The following is a 23494-nucleotide window of genomic DNA, read 5'->3' as shown; positions in this document are numbered from 1 at the left end:
CTTTCTTTCCAAAGTCCAGTTGCCTGTCAAAAGTGGTTCCGCTCTGACTCACTTTTCTTAGATGATGACTTATCTGTCTGGCAGTACATTTTCAATTTACAATAAACAGCACTAAGGGAATGAGTCAAATTCAGTAGCCTTGGAGCTGTTTTTCTGCCCAATCAACTGGGCGTTTTGCTTTCGAACACGTGAGGGACATTTCTAATGTCTAAGGGCTGAGCATTATATGTACTAGGAAAAATATAGAAGCACATTATAGTTGTCATAATTTTTTCTGATTAAAAACTATACGTTCTTTATAAAACTTTTGAAAGACTCTAAAAGCTCAAAGAAGGAAAATTAAAATTGCTCATAATTTCCCCATCCAGGGAAAGTACCCTATAAGAAGCTATTTAAACCACCTATAAGGGTTTGCATTTAGAGAAGTAAGCCTAGTATCTCTGCATTCTCATCATTTTTCCGTAGTGAAATTTTATTACGTGGAGTTCTATTGCTATTGTGAATGATTTTAAAGACAGTAACAAAAATATAGTCTGTTTTGGTCTTAAACAAGATGTCAGCCTATATTTAAAAGCAAGCCACTTTTAAATTATGAACATTTTATTTTCTCTGCCTTACGTTTAAGGTTAAATATTCTTCTTCATTTATGTTAACACTTGGGGCTTACAAATGAACTCTGAGGCATGCACTGTAGCTCTTTGAATCGATCTTTCTTAGGATAACAGAAACTCTGAATGCTGCTCTTACTATTCCACAATTTTCTGTAGGGCCTCAGCAAGTTAATTATCTTCTTTGTGTGCTTAATCCTCTTAGAGTGCAACCCTCATCACTTCTGCGTGCCATGCCATTCTGCGAGGATGAATGTTTCCCTTTATCCCCTGTGTATAGAAATGGGGAATAAAAGAGAGAGATTTAAAATAAGAGAACAGGGAGCCTCAGTTTTGCATCAACCTAAGAAATATGGATTCAATGTCCATGGAATTGAAAATGTCTGCTTCAGTTCTTCAGGACATTTCAGAGCATAATTTGAATTTTAAAATAAGAAGATTAGAAATCAATATTCAAAATGAACATTGGTTGCTTTCAATTATTTTCCTCTTTTATTCAAACAAACAAACCTAAAAGTAACACCATCTGTGCCTATTAGTTGCTATTTGCTGTCAGTGTAAAGTGAATTTCAAAATAAATGGAGCTATAAATTTCTTTCAAAACATTTTATTATATTAATTCATTCAAAGCACATATATGGAGCACAGAGATAGGTGAATAAAACAGTCTTTACTTAGAGTCTAATGAAGGAGTCAGAAAACTGTAGAGTGAAATGTATCAAAAAATATCTGTTTAGTGCTGCTGTGGTCCAGGGCATGTCTTAAAGATTGGGGGTAGAGCAGTGAACAAAACATACAAACATTCTGCTTTCACTGCACTTATGTTTCAGCGGGGGCAGACAGAGAGTAGATAAATACAGGGGTCCCTTGGTGTCAGCAGGGGATGGGTTCCCGGACCCACCACAGATACCAAAATCGGCAGATGCTCAAGTCCCTTTTATAAAATAGCGCAGTATTTTTGTGCTATGTAAATAGTTGTAAATCCAGTGTGAACGCTGTGTAAATAGTTGCTGGTGCAATGCAAATTTAAGTTTTGCTTTTTGGAACTTTCCCAGAATTTTGTTTTTCAAATGTTTTCCGTCCAAGGTTGGTTGAATCTGCAGATGCAGAACCTTGCGGGTATGGAGAGGTAGACTAATCAAATAACATGTATGGTGCGGCACGTGGTGGTGAGAGATATGGAGAAAAGCAGTGGGATAGAGGGAGGGTCACTGATTAAGTCACATTTTAGCAAAGTCCCGAGGGAAATTAAGGAGTGGCCCTGTGGCTACCTGCATGAAGAGCATTTCAGGGGATGGGAGGGGCAAGGAGGCCACCGAGGCTTGAGTGGAGTGATCAAGGTGGACACGGTAGCAGGTAACCATAAGGGAGGTAGCGGGTTGCTGGCAGGGGCACAGGGGGAGGCCATGTAGGTCTTTGTGAGCATTGTAAGGACTTTGGCCATCACTTAGAACGAATTGAATAGCCTACTGGAGAGTTTTGAATGAAGCAGTGAGAAGATCTGGGGTAACACAGGGACACAAATTAGGAGCATACTGCAATAACCCCCAGGAAAAAGGATGGAAACTTGTACTAGCGCGGGAGCAGTGAGGGTGAGAAGAGAGATGGTCAGAGTCTAGATATGCTTTGAAGGACACATAGCCAAACTATGCTGGTGGATTGGCTGGAGGCTGTGAGAGAGTCGAGTTTTGTTCTTTAATAAAGACATATTGGGAATTCCCTGGTGCTCCAGTGGTTAGGACTCCAAGCTTCCATTTCAGGGGGCACAGGTTCCATCCCTAGTCAGGATCCCCGCAAGCCACGCAGTGTGGCCAAAAAGAAAGAGAGACGTATTTACATGTATGAAATGCCCCTATTCTGTTGCGTAAAAATACAACTTGCGTTATTCTTTGACCAGTGTTATTCCAGCAACTTCCCAGAAGTTAGTTTTCATTTTTCTAAAACCTAATTTCTTATGGTTTTATCACTCATTTGTCCTGCTAAGTCTTCCTACAGCAAAACTTTGCAATTCCAATGGAATACAATTGAGCACATGGGGATCTAAATTTTGTCTGAAAAGACGATATAATTTAAAATCCTGACTCATCAAATTATCCCTGGAAAGCAAATAAACCAATTCTCTTCTCATTTATACCCAACATTATATAATGAACATTGAGGGCTCCTCTTTTCATACCTATTTCTACAATTTTCACAGAAGAGGACATGTATCCTTCTTTAATCTTATTACGGGAATCCATCACAACTGAAAATGCATTCAATCCTTCTCCAGGAAGCAACAACCTAGCCACTATAGTAGACCCTCTGAGAAGCAAAAAATTTTTTGTGCTTCTTTCCCTATGTAGTGAATGCTTTGCTCAGAGGAAAATTTTGTTACTATTTGGTTAATCCATAGATGGGCATGGCAGCATGTAGAGGAACCCATACTAGTTTCTCTGGGCTGCCAAAACAAAGTACCACAAACTGGGTAGCTTAGAATAACAGAAATTTATTCTCTCACAATTCTGGAGGCCAGACATGCAAAATCAAGGTGTTGGCAGGGCTGTGCTCTCTCTCAGAGTTCTAGGGAAGAATCTGTTTTATTTTTTTTCTTAGCTTCTGGTGTTGCCAGCAATCCTCAGTGTTCCTTGGCTGTAAGTGCATCACTCCAGTCCTCGCCTCTGTCCCCATGTGATGTTCTGTCTCTGTGTCTTGTGTTTTAGATTACTTCTGGTTTATTATAAAAGGATATAACTCAGGAACAACTGGCAAAAGAGATGCACAGGGCAAGGTGTGTGGGAAGGAATGTGGCACTTCCCTGCCCTCTCTGGGAGTGTCACTATCCTGGCACCTCCACGTGGTCACCAACCTGGAAGCTTCAGAGTCAAGATTTCTGGTCCAAGTAATACCATCTTTTAGTTAATGAGAAGCTGAGTTGATAATTTTATACTATGGCATAGCTCATGTAATTTCTTTAAAACCAAGGTCACAGGGACTTCCCTGGTGGTCCAGTGGTAAAGAATCCACCTTCCAATGCAGGAGATGCGGGTTCGATCTCTGGTCGGGAAACGAAGATCCCACATGCCACGGGGCAACTAAGCCTGTGCGCTTCAACTACTGAGCCCACGCGCCTCAACGAGAGAGCCCGCCTGTCGCATTCCACAGAGCCCAGCACCCTGGAGCCTGCGCACCACAACTAGAGAGAGAAAACCCGCACGCATAGCTAGAGAGAAGCCTGAGCACTGCAACAAAGAGCTTGTGTGCCACAAAAAAAAAAAAGATCCCAAACGCCACAAGGAAGACCTGACACAGCCAAAAATAAAAACAAAACAAAAAAACCAAGGTCACAGATTCTGGCAAAAAGGGTTTATTTTCTTACCAAGCCGTAATATATGAAACACTCTGTATAATTGGTTAAGACTCCTGTATTCTTCAATCAGAAAAAGAACAAAAAGGCCTTGTTCTGATCAGGCTCCAACACTATTTCTACGGAAGATCCTACCAGATCTTCTGGATTAGTTCTCAAGTCCCCAGGTCATTCACCAGACCCCAATACAGATTTGGGAATGAGCCAAGTGGAAGACCATCTTCATCTACTACATTTAATAAAAGTAATTCAAAACTTTGGTTGCATCATTCAAATGGTGCAATGTTCCAGACGCTAGTGAACCAGCGTTTTGCATTACCTATACGAAGAGACAGTGCTTGTCTGGGGAGTACTATCTGGCAGATCCTCGCATGTAGGCAAACCTTGTCTAAACCATGCAGGGATGACTGGAGCCTCATTAACTCTTTCAGTCATGGCTCCAACAGCTGTTTGAGGCTTTCCTTCCTCATGCCATTATTGGTTTGGGAATTCATTGGGACTTAAGCCTGCAGGTGGGGCCTCTCTGTGAGCAGAGGGGGATGGGGATGGCAAAGACAAAGGGAGTGAGGTGGGGACTGGCACCTTATCACAGTTGTTCCTGAATGTCACCTTTTTAAACATTCAAAAGCCATCAGCAACTTTACTAGCTCTTTAAACGAGGGGCACTGGACACATCACTTCTACTGCCACTGTCATAGCTGGGCCCTCGGAGGTATAATGATTCATTTAAGAAGTACTTTCTGAGTACTTAAATTGACTCTTGACTGTCCTGGGGCTAAGGATTCAGTGTGAACAAGAGCTCCACTATCATGGTGCTTACATTCTGTCAGGAGAGACAAACAACAAAGGAGTATATATGTTAATTACATTATTTCCCCAAATGATAAGGACTGTGAAAGAAAGAAACAGCGTGATGTCGTCGTAGAGTTACTTTGGTTAGGGCGTGGGTAGGGCTGAGGAGACTTCTTGGAATCAGTCAACAGAGAGGTGACATTTGATATGAGACCCGAAGGGTGACGAGGAACATGTCATGTTAACTTAATAAACAATCATTTAAAGTCCAGTGCGCATAAACCTCGTATTAGGTCTTGGGAAAGGGGTACTGAGATTAAAATATAAAGATGAAGAAGACGTGCTTCTTGCCATCTGGAGCCTAATATCTAATGCAGAAGACCAGTATAGTATATGTTGATAACCATAATTCACAGTAGAAGTGCTGTAAGAGAGATGTAAACAAAATGCCAAAGTAGTACAGAAATAAAGGGGTGGTTCTCATTAAAGGATTTGGAAGATTTGGGAGATGAGCTTCGCAGATGAGGTGACAGCTGAGCTTGGCAATAACAATATGGCTCATAGTCATCAAGCCCTGTCTATGTGTCAGCCCCTGTGCTAATGGGATTTACAGGAATTCTCCCACTTAATCTCGCTAACCCTAAAAGGTAGATACTATTAATCAGCCTCCTTTCATAATAAATACATGAAATGGGGTTTGAACCCAGTTCGTCTAAGTATAGAGCTCATTCTTATACAGATACTGTGCACCTAAATAAGATAATCAGTTGGTTAGCTATGTTTTTCTCTTTTTAACTTATTCTTTTGGTGTTGTGTATCATCTAAACAGTTTTTACCACATAATTCTGAGTCATAGTATCATTCCCCAAATAGATGGACATAATAAAAACATTTCAAACAATGAGGCAGAGTTGATAGCTCCCCAAACTGAAGAATGCACAAGTTATTAGGATGAAGTGCATCACAGATGTCTTGGTTTACTGTTTTCTAAACAGAGTTTAATTTTATTTATTTCACCTGAAATTGATGTTTAAAGTAAATGCTTATGTGTAAACAAAAAGGGAAGTTAATCACTTTTTAAATTCTTTCTGCAGACCATCAAGCTACAAATAGCAATTCTGTAAACCCACAAAGCCAGCAAAAGATGCATAACCTGAGTAGGATGCCAGTGGATAGAAATGGGACTCTTACTGGAAACCTAATGTGTGGTCTTTAGACTTGCGTTATGCTTTCTTGGGAAAAAATTTCACAATTTGTATGGAAACACAAAAGACCCCGAATAGCCAAAGCAATCTTGAGAACGAAAAAAGGAGCTGGAGGAATCAGGCTCCCAGACTTCAGACTATACTACAAAGCGACAGTAATCAAGACAGTATGGTACTGGCACAAAAACAGAAAGATAGATCAATGGAACAGGATAGAAAGCCCAGAGATAAACCCACACACATATGGTCACCTTATCTTTGACAAAGGAGGCAGGAATGTACAGTGGAGAAAGTACAGCCGCTTCAATAAGTGGTGCTGGGAGAATTGGACAGGTACATGTAAAAGTATGAGATTAGAAGACTCCCTAACACCATACACAAAAATAAACTCAAAATGGATTAAAGACCTAAATGTAAGGCCAGAAACTATCAAACTCTTAGAGGAAAACATAGGCAGAACACTCTATGACATAAATCACAGCAAGATCCTTTTTGACCCACCTCCTAGAGAAAGGGAAATAAAAACAAAAATAAACAAATGGGACCTAATGAAACTTCAAAGCTTTTTCACAGCAAAGAAAACCATAAACAAGACCAAAAGACAACCCTCAGAATGGGAGAAAATATTTGCAAATGAAGCAATAGACAAAGGATTAATCTCCAAAACTTACTAGCAGCTCATGCAGCTCAATAACAAAAAAACAACCCAATCCAAAAATGGGCAGAAGACCTAAATAGACATTTCTCCAAAGAAGATATACAGATTGCCAACAAACACATGAAAGAATGCTCAACATCATTAATCATTAGAGAAACGCAAATCAAAACCACAATGAGATATCATCTCACACCGGTCAGAATGGCCATCAGCAAAAAATCTAGAAACAATAAATGCTGGAGAGGGTGTGGAGAAAAGGGAACACTCTTGCATTGCTGGTGGGAATGTGAATTGGTATAGCCACTATGGAGAACCGTATGGAGATTCCTTAAAAAACTAAAAATAGAGCTACCATATGACCCAGCAATCCCACTACTGGGCATATACCCTGAGAAAACTATAATTCAAAAAGAGTCATGTACCAAAATGTTCATTGCAGCTCTCTTTACAATAGCCAGGACATGGAAGCAACCTAGGTGTCCATCATTGGATGAATGGATAAAGAAGATGTGGCACATATATACAATGGAATATTACTCAGCCATAAAAAGGAACGAAATTGAGTTATTTGTAGTGAGGTGGATGGACCTAGAGTCTGTCATACAGAGTGAAGTAACTCAGAAAGAGAAAGACAAATACTGTATGCTAACACATATATATGGAATCTAAGAAAAAAAAATGTCATGAAGAACCTAGGGGTAAGATGGGAATAAAGACACAGACCTACTAGAGAATGGACTTGAGGATATGGGGAGGGGGAAGGGTAAGCTGTGACAAAGTGAGAGAGTGGCATGGACATATATACACTACCAAACGTAAAGTAGGTAGCTAGTGGGAAGCAGCCGCATAGCACCGGGAGGTCAGCTTGGTGCTTTGTGACCACCTAGAGGGGTGGGATAGGGAGGGTGGGAGGGAGGGAGCCGCAAGAGGGAAGAGATATGGGAACATATGTATATGTATAACTGAGTCACTTTGTTATAAAGCAGAAACTAACACACCATTGTAAAACAATTATACTCCAATAAAGATTTTTTAAAAAAAGAAAAGATCTGTATTGGGTCTTTTTTTCATAGCAAAATTTTATATAATTCAAACTTTCCACGTAATTATTCAACTCTTTAATTGTGCATATATAAGTTTTTACAACGTTTCTAGCCTTTCTAACTTTCCGTTAATTTTAACTGTGAAGAAAAATCAGAGAATATTAATTTTTCTAAGTCTAGCATTTTCCCATACGTTCCATTCTTTTTCTAGATATCAGAACTAATCATATTGTCCTTAAGTTTAGCTCAGGACTGGGCTGTGATCCCCTGATTTGTCTGGCCAAGAAAACTCCAAATTCATTGGTTACCTTTCAAAAGATCAACTGATGTTTCTGCTAACATTTAGGAGTCTGTTAGTCTCCTGAGTCAAAAGGCATCCAACAGAGATAGAATTAACAGCAAACTTGATTTCTAAACCACAGCTTAATGCAAAAGAGAAAGTAAACAATTCCTAAGAATGTGAAGAAGCAAAAGTCCTTTGAGTAAAGGCTTATCCATAGGACATTTTCTTCAAAGTCAAGTTCTAACCTCTAAAGAGATACACTACCATTCTCTAGCAAAGCTACAATTCTCAAATTACACTGGCCTTTAGAATACTCACATCAATAAACCTGAACACCATAACTTCGTGAATGATTCAGTTGCTAACCTAATTATTATGTTGATTAAATCATTTGCTTTGATTGATTCTAAGTAATTCCTTTTTAGAGAGTATGGATTTCTTTTGAAACAATGGTGTAAGAGAAACATTAGATTATTTGCTGCCTGCAATCAAAAAGACCTACTGTGTTTGCTAAACTTATTGTAATATGCTGTAGTGATTGGTTAGTCAGATTTTTTAAATGTATTTATCCATCTTATTTATAAAATACATCTATTATCACAATTTATTTTTTAATACTAGAAGCAGTAATGTTGCTCAAAAGTTTTAAAAAGTTGGAAAAGGGTTCCAAAGAACAACATAAATGGATCCTCATCTTTCTGAGTAGCTGGAAAATAAAGATACTAATTACCTGGGGTACTGCATTGCCTCAAAGATCACTCTTATCTGTGACTCCAACTCAGTGATTTGTAACGCTGGAATATTTACTGGAGGTTAATACAATCAGCTGCTCGAATTTCTTATAATGACTCCCCCTTTCCATTTAAAGTAATCTTTTAAATATAAATGCATAATATCCTCACATTAAAGCTATAACCTACTAAATATAATTTTATAATTTATGAGTTAAATTTGATACTTTTATATTGCTTTAATGATTCAAGATCTTAGAAAATTTTAAGATCACTATTTTGAACATTAATTCTAATTGAACAAAATTAGAATTTTGTTCTATTATCATCTCTTTCAAATAACTATTGTGTTAATCTAGGTGCTCTGAGAAGCAGATGCCAAGACAGCATTAAATAAGGAAATTATGGCCAGTGTAAAATGCTTGTGCTAAAAAACAATGGGGAGAGGTCGGATATGGTTGGGAGACAAATCAGACCCTGATGCAAGTCTGATCCCAAATGAGGAAGAGAGAAGAAGAATGGGAAGAAGGAAGTTTGGCTGGGACCTTGTAGACTTCACTACAGTCAATGGAAGGTTCAGCAAAGCTATGGGTGAGTCCTTGAACCAAAGTTGGCCGACATTGGGATGCTTTGCCTTTCTTTCTTTCTTCTTTCTTTCTTATTTTTTAAAATTGAAGTGTAGTTGATTTATAATATTGTGCTAGTTTCAGGTGTACAGCAAAGTGATTCAGTTATATACATATACCTATTTTTTCCAATTCTTTTCCTTTATAGGTTATTACAAGATATTGAGTATAGTTCCCTATGCTATGCAGTAAATCCTTGTTTCTCTATTTTATATATAGTGGTGTGTATCTTAATCCCATACTTGTAATTTACCCTTACCCCTCTCTTTCCCCTTTGGTAACCATAAGTTTGTTTTCTGTGCCTGTGAGTCTATTTCTATCTTGTAAATAAATTCATTTGTATTATTTTTTAGTTTCCACATATAAGTGATATCATATAATATTTTTCTTTCTCTGTCTGGCTTACTTCACTTTGTGTGATAATCTCTGGCTTCATCCATGTTGCTGCATATGGCATTATTTCATTCTTTTTTACAACTGAGTAATATTGCACTGTATATATGTACCACGTCTTTATCCATTCATCTTTCAGTGGATGCTTAGGTTGCTCCCATGTCCTGGCTTTTGTAAATAGTGGTGGTATTAATATTGGAGTGCATATATCTTTTTGAACGAGGGTTTTCATCTTTTCCAGATATCTACCCAGGGGCGGGATTGCTGGATCATATGGTAACTCTATTCTTAGTTTTTCAAGGAAACTCCGTACTGCTTTCCATAGCAGCTGCACAAATTTACATGGAATGCTTTGTCTTCTTGAGCTGGTCTGCCTTAGTATTGCTACTGCACCTACTCATTGTCTGGAAGTCACCTGTGAGATGTATGTCCTCAGCTCCGATACTGAGGTGACTTTACAGTCCAATAGCTGGGACCTTCAGTTAATTACTTTCCCTACAGTAGGACATTTGTCAGGCACATTCCTGACACTGGTGGCTGACACAGCCACCAAATCAGCAGCTCCAAATCTGGCCTCTTTCCTGCTCCTAAATTGTGAACTGTCTACTGGAAAGCTCCATCAGAATGACCTCTGACACCTCAAATTCAGTGATTCAGTGCATTCCAAAATGAACATCTAGTTCTGTCCTAACTCATACCACCATTCTCCCAAGTACCAACAGCAAACTTTACCTCTTCTTTCCTTTGCCTTCCACATCCAAATAACCAATGAATTCTCTCAATCCAATCTCTACCCTATTTTTCTTTCTCTTCTTTTTTCTGCAGGGTCCCAGTGTTACTGCTCAGGTTTAGACTTTCATTGTATTTATGGTACATTATGTGCACTCCTGGCCTCTCTACAGGTGTCCCCCACCTCCCAGAGCTCCTCTCTAATCCATTTAAAGTGCTGCTGCCAGGTTAATCTCTTTCAAAGGGCAGCTATTGTACTCTTTCCATTCTTAAAATAAAAACCCTTCAGAGATATCTGCACACCCATGTTCACTGCAGCATTATTCACAAGAGCCAAGATATGGAAGCAACCTAAGTGTCCATTAGCAGATGAATGGATAAAAAAGATGTGGAATATTAATCAGCCATGAGAAAGAAGGGAGTCCTGCCAAGTGCAACAACATGGATGGAACTTGAGGGCATTACGCTACGTGAGATGTCAGACAGAGAAAGATAAATACTGTATGATCTCACATATGCGGAACAGGAAAAAACTGAACTTGTAAAAACAGAGAGTAGAGGGCTTCCCTGGTGGCGCAGTGGTTGAGAGTCCGCCTGCCGATGCAGGGGACACGGGTTCGTGCCCCGGTCTGGGAAGATCCCACATGCCGCGGAGCGGCTGGGCCCGTGAGCCATGGCCGCTGAGCCTGCGCGTCCGGAGCCTGTGCTCCGCAATGGGGGAGGCCACAACGGTGAGAGGCCCGCGTACCGCGAAAAAAAAAAAAAAAAACAGAGAGTAGAATGCTGGTTACTGGGGCCCAGGGGTAGGGAGATATTTAAGTGTACAAACCCCAAACAAGTAGATAAATGAATCCTGGCGATCTAATGCACAACATAGTGATTATAGTCAACAATACTGTATTATAAACTTCAGAGTTGATAAGAGGCTAAATCTTAACTGTTTTCAACACACAAAAAATAATAATAAGTATTTGACATGATAAAGGTGTTAACATGATGGTGGTAATCATATTGCAATATATAAATTATCAAACCAACACACTGTACACCTCAAACTTACACGATGTTATATTTCAATTAAAGCTCAATGAAAACAAAAACCCCTTAAATGGCTCCCAATTTCTTACAGAATGAACTTCTATACTCACAGCCTCTCATTCAGGGCCTCCATGATCTGGCTCCACGATCTAGCTTTTCAATTTTTCCTCCTAAAATTCCTTTTATACACACTGTTCGTAGTCTTCCTGAGTTACAGCGGGGCCACAATTACACGCTGAACTTTCCTACCTTCATGAATTTTCCTCCTAGACTTGCTTTTATTTTCTCAGTAAGTCCTGTGTTGCTAAAAAACCATCCATCACAGCCCAGCTGAAATGTTACTTCCTCTACAGATCTTTCTCCAAATCCCTTAACTGGAAGTGCTCTATTTGCTGACATTTGCTGGTATAGAAAATATGCCTCCAGTTTATAATGAAATTTGTGTTATGGGATGTGGGGATGAGTGCACATTATCAAACATGTACTGAAATTGATTTTGTGAGGAAAAATGTATTATTTGGTTCATGCAAATACCAATACTGTAATGCAGCAGGAAGGCATCAATTCTGGGTTCGCAGAACTCTTAACCCTGAAAGATGGCAATTGAAATCTCAAAAGAAACGCTTTGATTCCCTGGAATACTGCCACATAGCAGGCAGCCACACAGCAAGTTTACTGGTAACTGGAGATCACATAATACAGTAAAGCAAATGCCACTACAGTATTTCAGCAAGTACTTTAACTGATACCGAGCCACAATATAAAGTAAATGGGGCTGGATTATTATACAGATAGCTGAAGTACATTTAGGAAAAAATCATTGATTATGAGCCAGAACAAAAGATAAACCACAATAATACAGCTGAACGAACTTCAATATCATGTTTATACGTGAAATGTTTGTTGAATATTAGCACCTAGCAAAAAAACAGCAAGAAAAGGAAATACATTCACTTGTACATGATATTATAGCAACACCATTGCTGCATTTAGCTATGGCTTATGCTAGGAATAAATTTAAATATGTAATGTTTGGGGAATAACTGAGACACTATATTGGATCAGCCTGCAGTCTGTGGTTTTAAATTTCTGCTAAGAAAGATGGCAATAGGATGCAAATGCAAAACCCGTTGTTTTGTTTCCCTCTTCTGAACCCTCACAGCACAGTGCCAGGCATCTCTCGGTACATGTGCCCATTTCAACCTGCTGCTGTGTTTACACTGAACTCTACTGGACTAGGATTCTTGCGGGTAGGCTGTGTGCTAATTCAGCTTTATACCTTCACAGTTATTTGCTCATGGATGAATGAAAGAAATGAGATCGACTGAGTAGGCAGTCAGAAGAAATAGAAGGACAAGTAGAGGTTGATCAGACAGACAAGGGAGAAAAGGGAATCACAGGCTGAGAAGAGCACGTGGGGAAGACATCCTCGTGTGAGCAGGACGTTCCGTATATGGAGGAACCGTGAGAAAAGCAGCTGAACAAGTAGAAGCAGAATCACAAAAACTTCCCACGTCACACTGAAGAGTTTGGACTGTATTCTTTAGGCCAAGGGAGATCATACAAGGAAATGGGAAGATAAGATTTTTAGACAGATCTTTCTGGCAGAGCAGAGGTTGGCTGGGAGTGTGGGGAAGGGATAGACATGGTGACAGTGGGGACAGGGAGACCAGTTAGGAGGAGGCTAGTACAGTATTTCAGACAAGACACGGTTAGGGTTTGTCTTAAAGCCAAAGCAATGGGAGTGAAGCAGTGGAAGGAATCTGATAAGTATCTAGAAGCTTTAAGCAAAGGGACTTTGTAATTGACTACACAGGCCGTGAAAGAGTGGGAGGATGAGTCTTACGCATTTGGTGGTGATGCCATCCATGAGAGCAGTGTTTTAGGAAAGATAATGAATTCTGCTTTGGGACCTGAGGTGTGGGGAAATAATGGGACTCATAAGCAAATCGAAGAAAGGTGATTCAAGAGATAGCTAGAGAGCCGAGAGAGAGCTGATTATTATATTGTACTTAACTGGGCTTTATCTTTCCATACCTTGGGCTATCATTCTTCCCTTCCAAGAATTTTTTCGGGCTTCCAGAATCTCTTAATATTCATATTCTGTTTAGAAGATTGCTTTCAGAATCCTCTATTTTTCCCCATATGTAAAGGCTCCTTGACCTGGTGTACGTTTCATGTGTTTCACTGATCTTATAGAGCCCATCCCCATCCCTTTTAACAAAAGGATAAAATTTAGAAAAAAACTGGTAGGCCACTAGGTCATTCTAAAAGGAGATTATTGTTCAACATATATTGAGCATATCTTGGACATTCCAGAATCCTTAATGGGTAGCACTTTTCCTATATATTTTTTGTATCAAATTGTGAACCAGCCTTTTTGGTGAGCATGAGTATAAAGCTTTATAAGATTGAATTTGTGAATTCCTAAGTACCAGTCAGAGTCTCTGAAGATAGTATTTTCATAAGCAAAAGATGCCACTATGCTCCTTAAAAAAGAAAAAAACAATGAACTTCTACATTTCTAAAGCAGTACATTATCTTTCACAACAGAGAGTTATTTCTAAGGACAGGACTAGCGGTTTGGATAGCAAATTTAGTTGATGTTTAAAGTAAAAAAAGAAAGAAAGAAAGAAAGAAAACATTCTTAACTGAATATTGACCTGTTTCTCCATTCAAAAGCAAATGTGGAAAAAAAAAAAAAAAAGCAAATGTGGGAATTCCCTGGCAGTCTAGTGGTTAGGACTTGGCACTTTCACTGCTGGAGCCCGGGGTTCAATCCCTGATTAGGGAACTAAGATTCTACAAGCAGTGCACCCCCCACACACACACACAAAATCAAACGTGCCTGCAGAAAAAAGAGAAATATTGTGTATGATAAACTCACAACCAACATAAAAAAGCTCACTGTCTCAAGAAATTTACTTTATCTTTTAAAGGATAAATTTATCTTTATGGGGGTCATACATTTTTTTACATGAGTAAAAATTTCAGGAGATTGCACCCAGTCCTGTCCCTTACCAGCACAAACTTGAAAAGTACCTTGTTCCTTATTCAAACTTGTTTCTGATGAAAACGAACTCTTGTACAAGGCACCTTTCTGTAGTGCTCAAATATCAATCATAACCCTCCTGAAGTCGCCATGCAACATGCTGAATCTTTCTTGCTTATTAAAGAGTAAAATTTAAATGCCCTCATTTCAATCTTAATACTTGGGATCCTGAAATGGTCAAGATCACTTACAAATTTCAAAACCCAAGGGGCTAAAATGGCCAACAAGCATGTATGTGAGAATCATTGATTTTTACCAGTGATGTGAAATCACCTCTAGGCCACATAGTCTCGGACAGAACTAAATTGGTGTGTAATTTCTCTTAAAGCAGAAAGTGAGAAGCTTTCAGCTGCAGGAGAATTTCCAAATTTCAGACAACACAGACTTACATTGGAATGTATCCCAAGACCTTGGAACCGATACTCAAATTATCTATGACACATAGGCCAGAATTTAAGCACTTGAATTCTCAGCACAGAGATCATCTTATGTAGATGACAAACAAATTCACAGCCGCCAAGTTTTATGATTCAGTCAGGAGACAATTTATTGAAACTTTCCGCATGTTCTCAGTATCCTTGGACTTTACTGTGAAAAGCTGGGAAGTTGGAGAAATAGTAAGTTGTGGAATAATTTAAAATATGAAATATTAAAAGTCTACTATTTTTAAAAAATATTTATTTATTTACTTACTTATTTTGGCTGTGCAGGGTCTTAGATGTGGCATGCGGGATCTTCAGTGCGGCATGTTTAGTTGCAGCATGTGGACTCTTAGTTGTGACATGCATGTGGGATCTAATTCCCCGACCAAGGATCAAACCTGGGCCCCCTGCATTGGGAGCGCCGAGTCTTACCCATTGGACCACCAGGGAATTCCCCCTAAAATTCTACCTTTCAAACACCAGGATAGTAACTTGAATTCTTTGAATTCCAATTCTGAGCTGTGCAAATAAAGTTTAGTGACTTTATTCTCTTGGTTTTGATTCCTGGGTAATCACAGATGTCCAAAGGAGAGTTTGGCTACACTGTGTTTCCATAGACTATTGCATAGTATTTTTCACTTGTTCTGAATGGTGAACATTTTTTTTCTTACAAACATTACTGGTCACTTTGACAATGATAGAAGAAATTCTCTATTTCAGAGGCTTGTTAGGAAAAGAAGTCCCACAAATGCTTAGCATCTTCTATGTTCCAGGCAATTGTACGGGCTATTTTTATTTTTGCTTAATTGAAATGACTCAATTACATTTTATGAAATTCATTTTATGAATTCAATTTATGTCAACTCTAAATATGGGAAGTATATTAGTTTTCTATTGCTGTGTAACAAATTAAACAAATTACGACAAATACCACCCATTTATTAGCTTATTGTTGTGTCGAAGTCTGGACAGTCTGGGCATGGTGTGCCTGGATTCTCTGCTTAGAGTCTCGCATGGCTAAAATCAAGGTGTTGGCAAGGCTGTGTTCTCAACTGGATGTCATGATCCTTTTTCCAAGCAGAATTCAGTTCCTATGGCTGTAGAAATGAGGCTTGCACTTCCTTGCTGGCTGTAACGAGGGAGCTTCTCTTAGCTCATAGAGACCTCCTACATTCTTTGCCACGTGGCCCTCTCCTTCTTCAAAGCCACCAATGGAGAATCTCCCTTGTGTCGAATACTCCTCACACTTCAAATATCTCAAGGACCGACCTAGTCCCTCTTTCAGCTTCACTTAATTAGATTAGGCCAAACTTGGATAATCTCCCTATTTTAAGGTCACCTGATTTCAGATCTTAACTGCATCTGCAAAATCCCTTCACAATAGCACTTAGCTTAATGTTTGATTGAATAACTGGGGGAAGGTGGGTGTACACCAGTGGGTAGGGAGTCTTGGGGACAATCTTAGAATTCTGCTTATCAGTCTCACAAGTCTGTAATCAAAATGTCAGCTAGGCTGTGTTCTCATCTGGAGGCTTGATTGGGGAAGTAAGTGCTTCCAAGTTGATTCAGGCTGTTGGCAGAATTCATATACTTGTAACTGTGTGATTGAGGACCTTGGATTTTTGTTGGTTGTTGGCTGACAGTCACTCCCAGCAGTGACCCACAGCTCCCTGCCATGTAACCATCTCCATAGGCAGTTCACAACATGGCTATTTGCTTCTTGAAGACCAGTAAGAGAGTATCTTTGTCTAGTCTACTAAGACAGAATCTTATATGATGTAATCTAATCATGGGAGTGACATCCTATTATCTTTGCCATATTCTTTTAGTTAGAGCAAGTTGCAGTTTCCATTCTGCAGTCAGAGGAAGGAAATTATACAAGGGTGTATGACTCATTGAGGGTCACCTTACGTTGTATCTGCCACAAAAAGTCTGTGCTCAGAGCAACTTTGGAAGAAGTTCAGATCAAAGTGGCTTCCAGGCTCTTAAAGAACAGGGCCTTGTTGAATGTGCAGTAGCTGCCATCAGAGGTAAACCCACATGGTTAAATGGGTATCCTGTTTTCAAACTCCAGACCTGATATCAGATTTTCTTGGGTGAATCCCAGTTCTTCCATGGATTAACTGTGCAACTTTACCTCTCTATGCCTCAGTTTCTTCCTCTACAAAACGAAGATGACAGTACACCCCCCACCAAGGATCATTATGAGGATTAAGGAGACATCATTTAAAATGGATCCTGATACACAGTAAGTGCTCAGTAAGCATTAGACATTATTTTATATTCCTGCTCTCCCTCTGGATGATTATATTGCATCTTTCATTCATGAATTTATCTAAATCTATTCTTAAACCTACGTATTTTTCTTTTTTTTTTAGATCTTTTTTTTTTTAAACAACTTTCTTTTTTTTTAATTTTTATTTTATTTGACTTTTTAAATTTTTGGCTGTGTTGGGTCTTCATTCCTGTGCATAGGCTTTCTCTAGTTGCGGCAAATGGAGGCTACTCTTTGTTGCAGTGCATGGGCTTCTCATTGCGGTGGCTTCTCTTGTTGCAGAGCATGGCCACTAGGTGGGCAGGCTTCAGTAGTTGTGGCTCGCAGGCTCAGTAGTTGTGGCGCACTGGCTTAGTTGCTCCCCAGCATGTGTGATCTTCCCAGACCAGGAATCGAACCTGTGTCCCCTGCATTGGCAGGCAGATTCTTAACCACTGTGCCACCGGGGAAGTCCCCTATGTATTGTTCTTGATATATCCTTATCCAGTCTTTTCAACTTTAAGAGCTCCTCTTTACTTCTTTTCATGCATTTGGTGAGGTAGTCCACATTCATTCTCCGTTCACATATTATGATGCTGATTATGCCTTCTCAAACACTTTTAATTTTCAAACTATTAATAAGTCTCTTGAGGGAAGTGAATCTTAATGTAAATTTCCTTTGACATATTTTAATTTTATGTGTCTTGTTCTTTAGATGAGATTCAGTGGTAGACTATGGTTAAATGGTGATTAAATCTGGTGAGTGTTGGTCGTTAAAAAAATATATATATATATACAGTTTGTAGTGGTGGGTGAGGAGATATATATGGGGGTGATCATTGATCACAAAAACAAACATCCTGGGAATTTACACAGTCTGTATGTTGGAGGGAAGCTGAATCAATTTTACTGAATTAAATTGAGTAGCACTAGTTCTGTGCTCGGCTCTACACCAAGCTCTATACAAGAGCAAAAATGAGACAAACCTTGTTTTCTATTCTGAGGCTTACAGTGTTGCTAGGGAAACAAAGCTCATGCATATTAGACAGACATACTGTAAGATGGCATAGGATTACATTAAAGTTAGATAGATGAGTATATAAGTGATGTCAGATCTCAAAGGAGGGAGGATGGATTAGAGAGAGCTTGCGAGAGAGGCTTTGGATTATAAGTAGAATTTGGGGAGGTGGAAAGTAATGAAACACACCTTCAGGGATGGGAGATATTTTGAGCACTAGTTTGCCATTAGAACTGACCCTTATCTCTTACAAGACAACAAGGAGAGCAGAATAGGGATTTATGTTAGGAAGAGCGTAGCAGAGCTTTTACTCTATCTGATCTTTATGAGGTGATCATTGCTCTTATTTTGTGACAGTAGACCTTAGGGTAATGGGAGTTAAAACACCTATCTGAAACATGAAAATGCCAAAATGTGAAGTGACATGCTCAGTGTCATACTACAGGATGTTAAGGTAGGATTCAGTTGTCTAATTTCTTTGTTCATTTGAAACAGAAAGCCCTACTGTGAATCTTTTCCATATTTTATAACTTAAAAAAAATTGTGGCTAGCCTTGCATGTAATTGCAAATGAATACCAGAGACAACAAAACAGGGTATTATAATTAAAAGGTGTCATAAAGTATAAAATGCTTCATCTTGTCTTACAATTATGTAAGTTGAAAAAGTACTTTCCAGTCCACACTTTCTTTAGATTCCTACAGCAAATCTTTCAAAAGAAAGCATGGTTTATAGGTAGCTACTTTCTATTGTAATAACCTATCTAAAAAGTTATATTTCACTATATGAAATAGAAGAATGTATTTTAAGTGGCTATTTATAAATTGCAATTGCACTAAACCATAAGGCAATATTATTCATTGAGAAAGCTAGTAATTGAATGTTATTATCCAATTGTTTATGACCTTCTCGTTTTTCAGAGCCTCTCAGAAACCAGTTTTCTACAATGAGCTATTGGAGCAAGGACAAAGACACTTAGAAATTCCTATAAGCTGAAATCTACTTCTCCCAGCTATAAATTCTTTGTCTAGTAAATACTAGCTCATCTTGTGCTCATAAAGTAGGGCACTACACTTCTTTTCAGCTATTTTAGTACATCTTGAATGTGCTTCCTCTCCAACTGAAAAAAGATTTGTGCTCATAAATTCTCCCTGAATTCCTGAGAGCCCCAGTAAGCACGGCCTACAGAGAATCTATTCCAGTAGATAGACCTGGGATCAATATTGATTGTGACATTAAATAAATGCGTTTGATCTTCCCTTTTCAACACTCAAGACTACAAGAAATGCAATCTCAAAGAGACAGAACAGGAAAAATGGCGTGGGAGTAGGGAATCCAGGTTTATGTCGTGTGCCAGAAAATAGACTAATTGTCGTTTTGAAGTGTCTATTTCTAAGTCAGGCAGCAAAGAGGAGTGGAGCCTCCCAATTCACTTTAAATGTAGCTAGAACCTGAGGGTTGCCCGGCTTTGTGTGTGTGTGTGTGCACTACCCAAGGGCACCTGCTAAGGGGGCAAGTGGGGTTAAATCCAGCTCTCAGTTGTTTAGCAGTCTATGTGCCTATGTGAGAATATACCTGCTTGGATGAAGGGGGTGTCTTTTTCTCATTCACACAACTGCTCTTGTGTGGAGTGGTTGTGGCCCTTCTAAATACCACCCCAGTGGCCCGCAAGGCGAATGCACTAACCGTGCCTGGGGAACCTTGAACCACTGGGATAAATGTCTTCATTCTGCTTATTCCAGTTAAACATGTGCCTTCCTTTCTCTGTGTGAAGACCATGTTAAGAAGAAATTCTCAACTTATGCTGAAGACAACTTTCAACTCTCTTCAACAATGAAGAAAGGAAAAAATATTCCACCTTCATAAAAAGTTACTGTTTATGTTAATCCTCCCTTTCTGTAATGAAATTTTAAAAAATATTTAGCTCCGAGACAAAACAGAATGTCACTAGTTTCTTACGTGGATCCTTATCACCTGCTAAACAGTTCTATCATGGGACTTCCAAACACACTTTGTCATTCCACAGTTGACATTTTTTTTTTAACATCTTTATTGGAGTGTAATTGCTTTACAGTGGTGTTAGTTTCTGCTTTATAACAAAGTGAATCAGTTATACATTACATGTATCCCCATATCTCTTCCCTCTTGCGTCTCCCTCCCTCCCACCCTCCCTATCCCACCCCTCTAGGTGGTCACAAAGCACCGAGCTGATCTCCCTGTGCGTTGCAGCTGCTTCCCACTAGCTATCTATTTTACATTTGGTAGTGTATATATGTCCATGCCCCTCTCTCACTTTGTCCCAGCTTACCCTTCCCCCTCCCCATATCCTCAATTCCATTCTCTAGTAGGTCTGCGTCTTTATTCCCATCTTGCCCCTAGGTTCTTCATGACCATTTTTTTTTAGATTCCATATGTATGTGTTAGCATATGGTATTTGTTCTTCTCTTTCTGACTTACTTCACTCTGTATGAGAGACTCTAGGTCCATCCACCTCACTACAAATAACTCAATTTCGTTCCTTTTTATGGCTGAGTAATATTCCATTGTATATATGTGCCACATCTTCTTTATCCATTTGTCTGTCAGTGGACACTTAGGTTGCTTCCATGTCCTGGCTATTGTAAATAGAGCTGCAATGAACATTGTGGTACATGACTCTCTTTGAATTATGGTTTTCTCAGGGTATATGCCCAGTAGTGGGATTGCTGGGTCATATGGTAGCTCTATTTTTAGTTTTTTAAGGAACCTCCATACTGTTCTCCATAGTGGCTGTATCAATTTACATTCCCACCAGCAGTGCAAGAGTGTTCCCTTTTCTCCACACCCTCTCCAGCATTTATTGTTTGTAGATTTTTTTTTTTTTTTTTTTTTGCGGTACGCGGGCCTCTCACTGTTGAGGCCTCTCCCGTTGCGGAGCACAGGCTCCGGACGCGCAGGCTCAGCGGCCATGGCTCACGGGCCCAGCCGCTCCGCAGCATGTGGGATCTTCCCAGACCGGGGCACGGACCCGCGTCCCCTGCATCGGCAGGCGGACTCTCAACCACTGCGCCAGCAGGGAAGCCCTAGTTTGTAGATTTTTTGATGATGGCCATTCTGACCAGTGTGAGATGATATCTCATTGTAGTTTTGATTTGCATTTTTCTAATGATTATTGATATTGAGCATTCTTTCATGTGTTTGTTGGCAATCTGTATATCTTCTTCGGAGAAATGTCTATTTAGGTCTTATGTCCATTTTTGGATTGGGTTGTTCGTTTTTTTGATATTGAGCTGCATGAGCTGCTTGTAAATTTTGGAGATTAATCCTTTGTCAGTTGCTTCATTTGCAAATATTTTCTTCCATTCTGAGGGTTGTCTTTTTGTCTTGTTTATGGTTTCCTTTGCTGTGCAAAAGCTTTTAAGTTACATTAGGTCCCATTTGTTTATTTTTGTTTTTATTTCCCTTTCTCTAGGAGGTGGGTCAAAAAGGATCTTGCTGTGATTTATGTCATAGAGTGTTCTGCCTATGTTTTCCTCTAAGAGTTCGACAGTATCTGGCCTTACATTTAGGTCCTTAATCCATGTTGAGTTTATTTTTGTGTATAGTGTTAGGGAGTGTTCTAATTTCATTCTTTTACGTGTAGCTGCATAGTTGACATTTTTATTCAAACTCGGAAAGCTCTCCTTTATCTTCATTGCCTTTCAAAATTCCCCTTCCCCTATCATTCAAAGCTCAGGACAAATTCTACCTTATCAAGGACCATTTCGTTTTCTCTCTTCTATGCTAGAATATTCCTCGACCCTATCTGTTCATCTCCATAACATACAATTGATTGATACAACCCAGGACCCAGGCTATAGCAAAAGAGCACGTAATTCAGAGCATGTCAGCTTGGATGTAGTGGGTGCGGCAGTGGCAGCCTCAGTAGGAGGAGAGATTGGGCGGAGAGACGAAGCTGGCGGCAGCAACAACATCAGAGAAATGCCATGGGGATGAGGAGATGAAGCGTGTATCATAAGGAACAGTGTTGCATTAGTCTGTTGTCTCAGCAGAGACTACTGCCATTAGAGGTACCCATAGGCCAATACGGAGAGTTCTTGGGTCCTCTGATACTGCCCGGGAGAGGATAAGAGCTCAGGGAAACGGGAGGATAGCTTTCATCTGGTGGGTACTCATCCAGAGCCTCTTTATAGTGCGTGCTATTCTGTTACTCTGTTGCTCATAGCTCTCTCTGATTGTCTGGCCTCAGGCTGATGAATGAGGAATCATGTAAGATTCCAACACCGCCCACACCCTCAAATTGCCTTTGTGCAACTCTGCCACCCCCTCAAGCTTTATTTACTGCTTTACTTTATTTCCTGCTTTTTTTTTTTAACTGCATGTTTACTTCCTTCTCAGTCTTTCCACTCCCCCTTTTATGGCATGATATTATTCCTTTTCTCTGATATTAGGATTAGTCCTTCAGTGTGAGGAAAATATTGGTCAAATGGTCCTGCTCTGTGAGTAGAGTAGTAACTTCGTAGCTGGGCACCAAACAGGCCCAAGCACACCAAATTATCCTACCCACTCTCTTTGGAATATGCCCTTAGATGTTCTCTGGTGTCTCCGCTCATACAAGTCCAACTACCTTGACGAGTTTTCCCATTCTGCTGCCTTCTTAAAATCAAACCCATCCTTTAATATTCAAGTCAAATGCTAATTCTTTCTTAAAGTATTTCCTGAAATATAATATTTTACTTCCTCTTAGCATACATCTTACAGTTTTTAAAAATTTATTTATTTAGGCTGTGTTGGGTCTTTTGTTGCTACGCACGGGCTTTCTCTAGTTGCGGTGAGCGGGGGCTACTCTTCATTGCAGTGCATGGGCTTCTCATTGCGATGGCTTCTCTTGTTGCAGAGCACGGGCTCTAGGCGCATGGGCCTCAGTAGTTGTGGCACACGGGCTCTAGAGCGCAGGCTCAACAGTTGTGGTGTATGGGCTTAGTTGCTCCGCAGCATGTGGGAGCTTCCCAGACCAGGGCTCGAACCCGTGTCCCCTGCATTGGCAGGCGGATTCTTAACCACTGCGCCACCAGGAAAGCCCATCTTACAGATTTAGAAACAACTTGAGGCTGGATGAGTGCATGGAAGGCCAGATGGATGAGAGCCAGGATGCCAGTTCCCAGACAGCAAGTAGGGATCTAAAGGTTGGGGAGATATCCAGACCACCTCCGGCACATTAAAGCTAAGAATGGTGAGCAAGTGGGATGGCAGGTCAGGATCCAAGAATTGAAGCCAAAATTGTGGATATAAGTAGGGCATTGGGGCCAATGTAAAGA

At 39.8% G+C, this 23494-nt stretch overlaps 1 long non-coding RNA gene across 2 annotated transcripts in view; it reads left to right on the top strand.

The window, feature by feature from the left end:
- The window catches only part of LOC125960581 (uncharacterized), a 65937-nt gene that overhangs the window by 7962 nt on the left and 34481 nt on the right, over positions 1–23494 (top strand). For both annotated transcript variants that reach the window (XR_007470389.1, XR_007470388.1), the window contains exons 2-3: positions 9026–9257; positions 17079–17174. This is a non-coding gene — a long non-coding RNA (uncharacterized LOC125960581). The remainder of the gene's footprint in view (positions 1–9025; positions 9258–17078; positions 17175–23494) is intronic.

The sequence above is a fragment of the Orcinus orca genome, chromosome 11, assembly GCF_937001465.1.
Source record: "Orcinus orca chromosome 11, mOrcOrc1.1, whole genome shotgun sequence".
NCBI classification, from domain to species: Eukaryota; Metazoa; Chordata; class Mammalia; order Artiodactyla; family Delphinidae; genus Orcinus; species Orcinus orca.
Note: the sequence above shows the minus strand (reverse complement) of the source record. Positions and strands in the feature narration are given on the sequence as shown.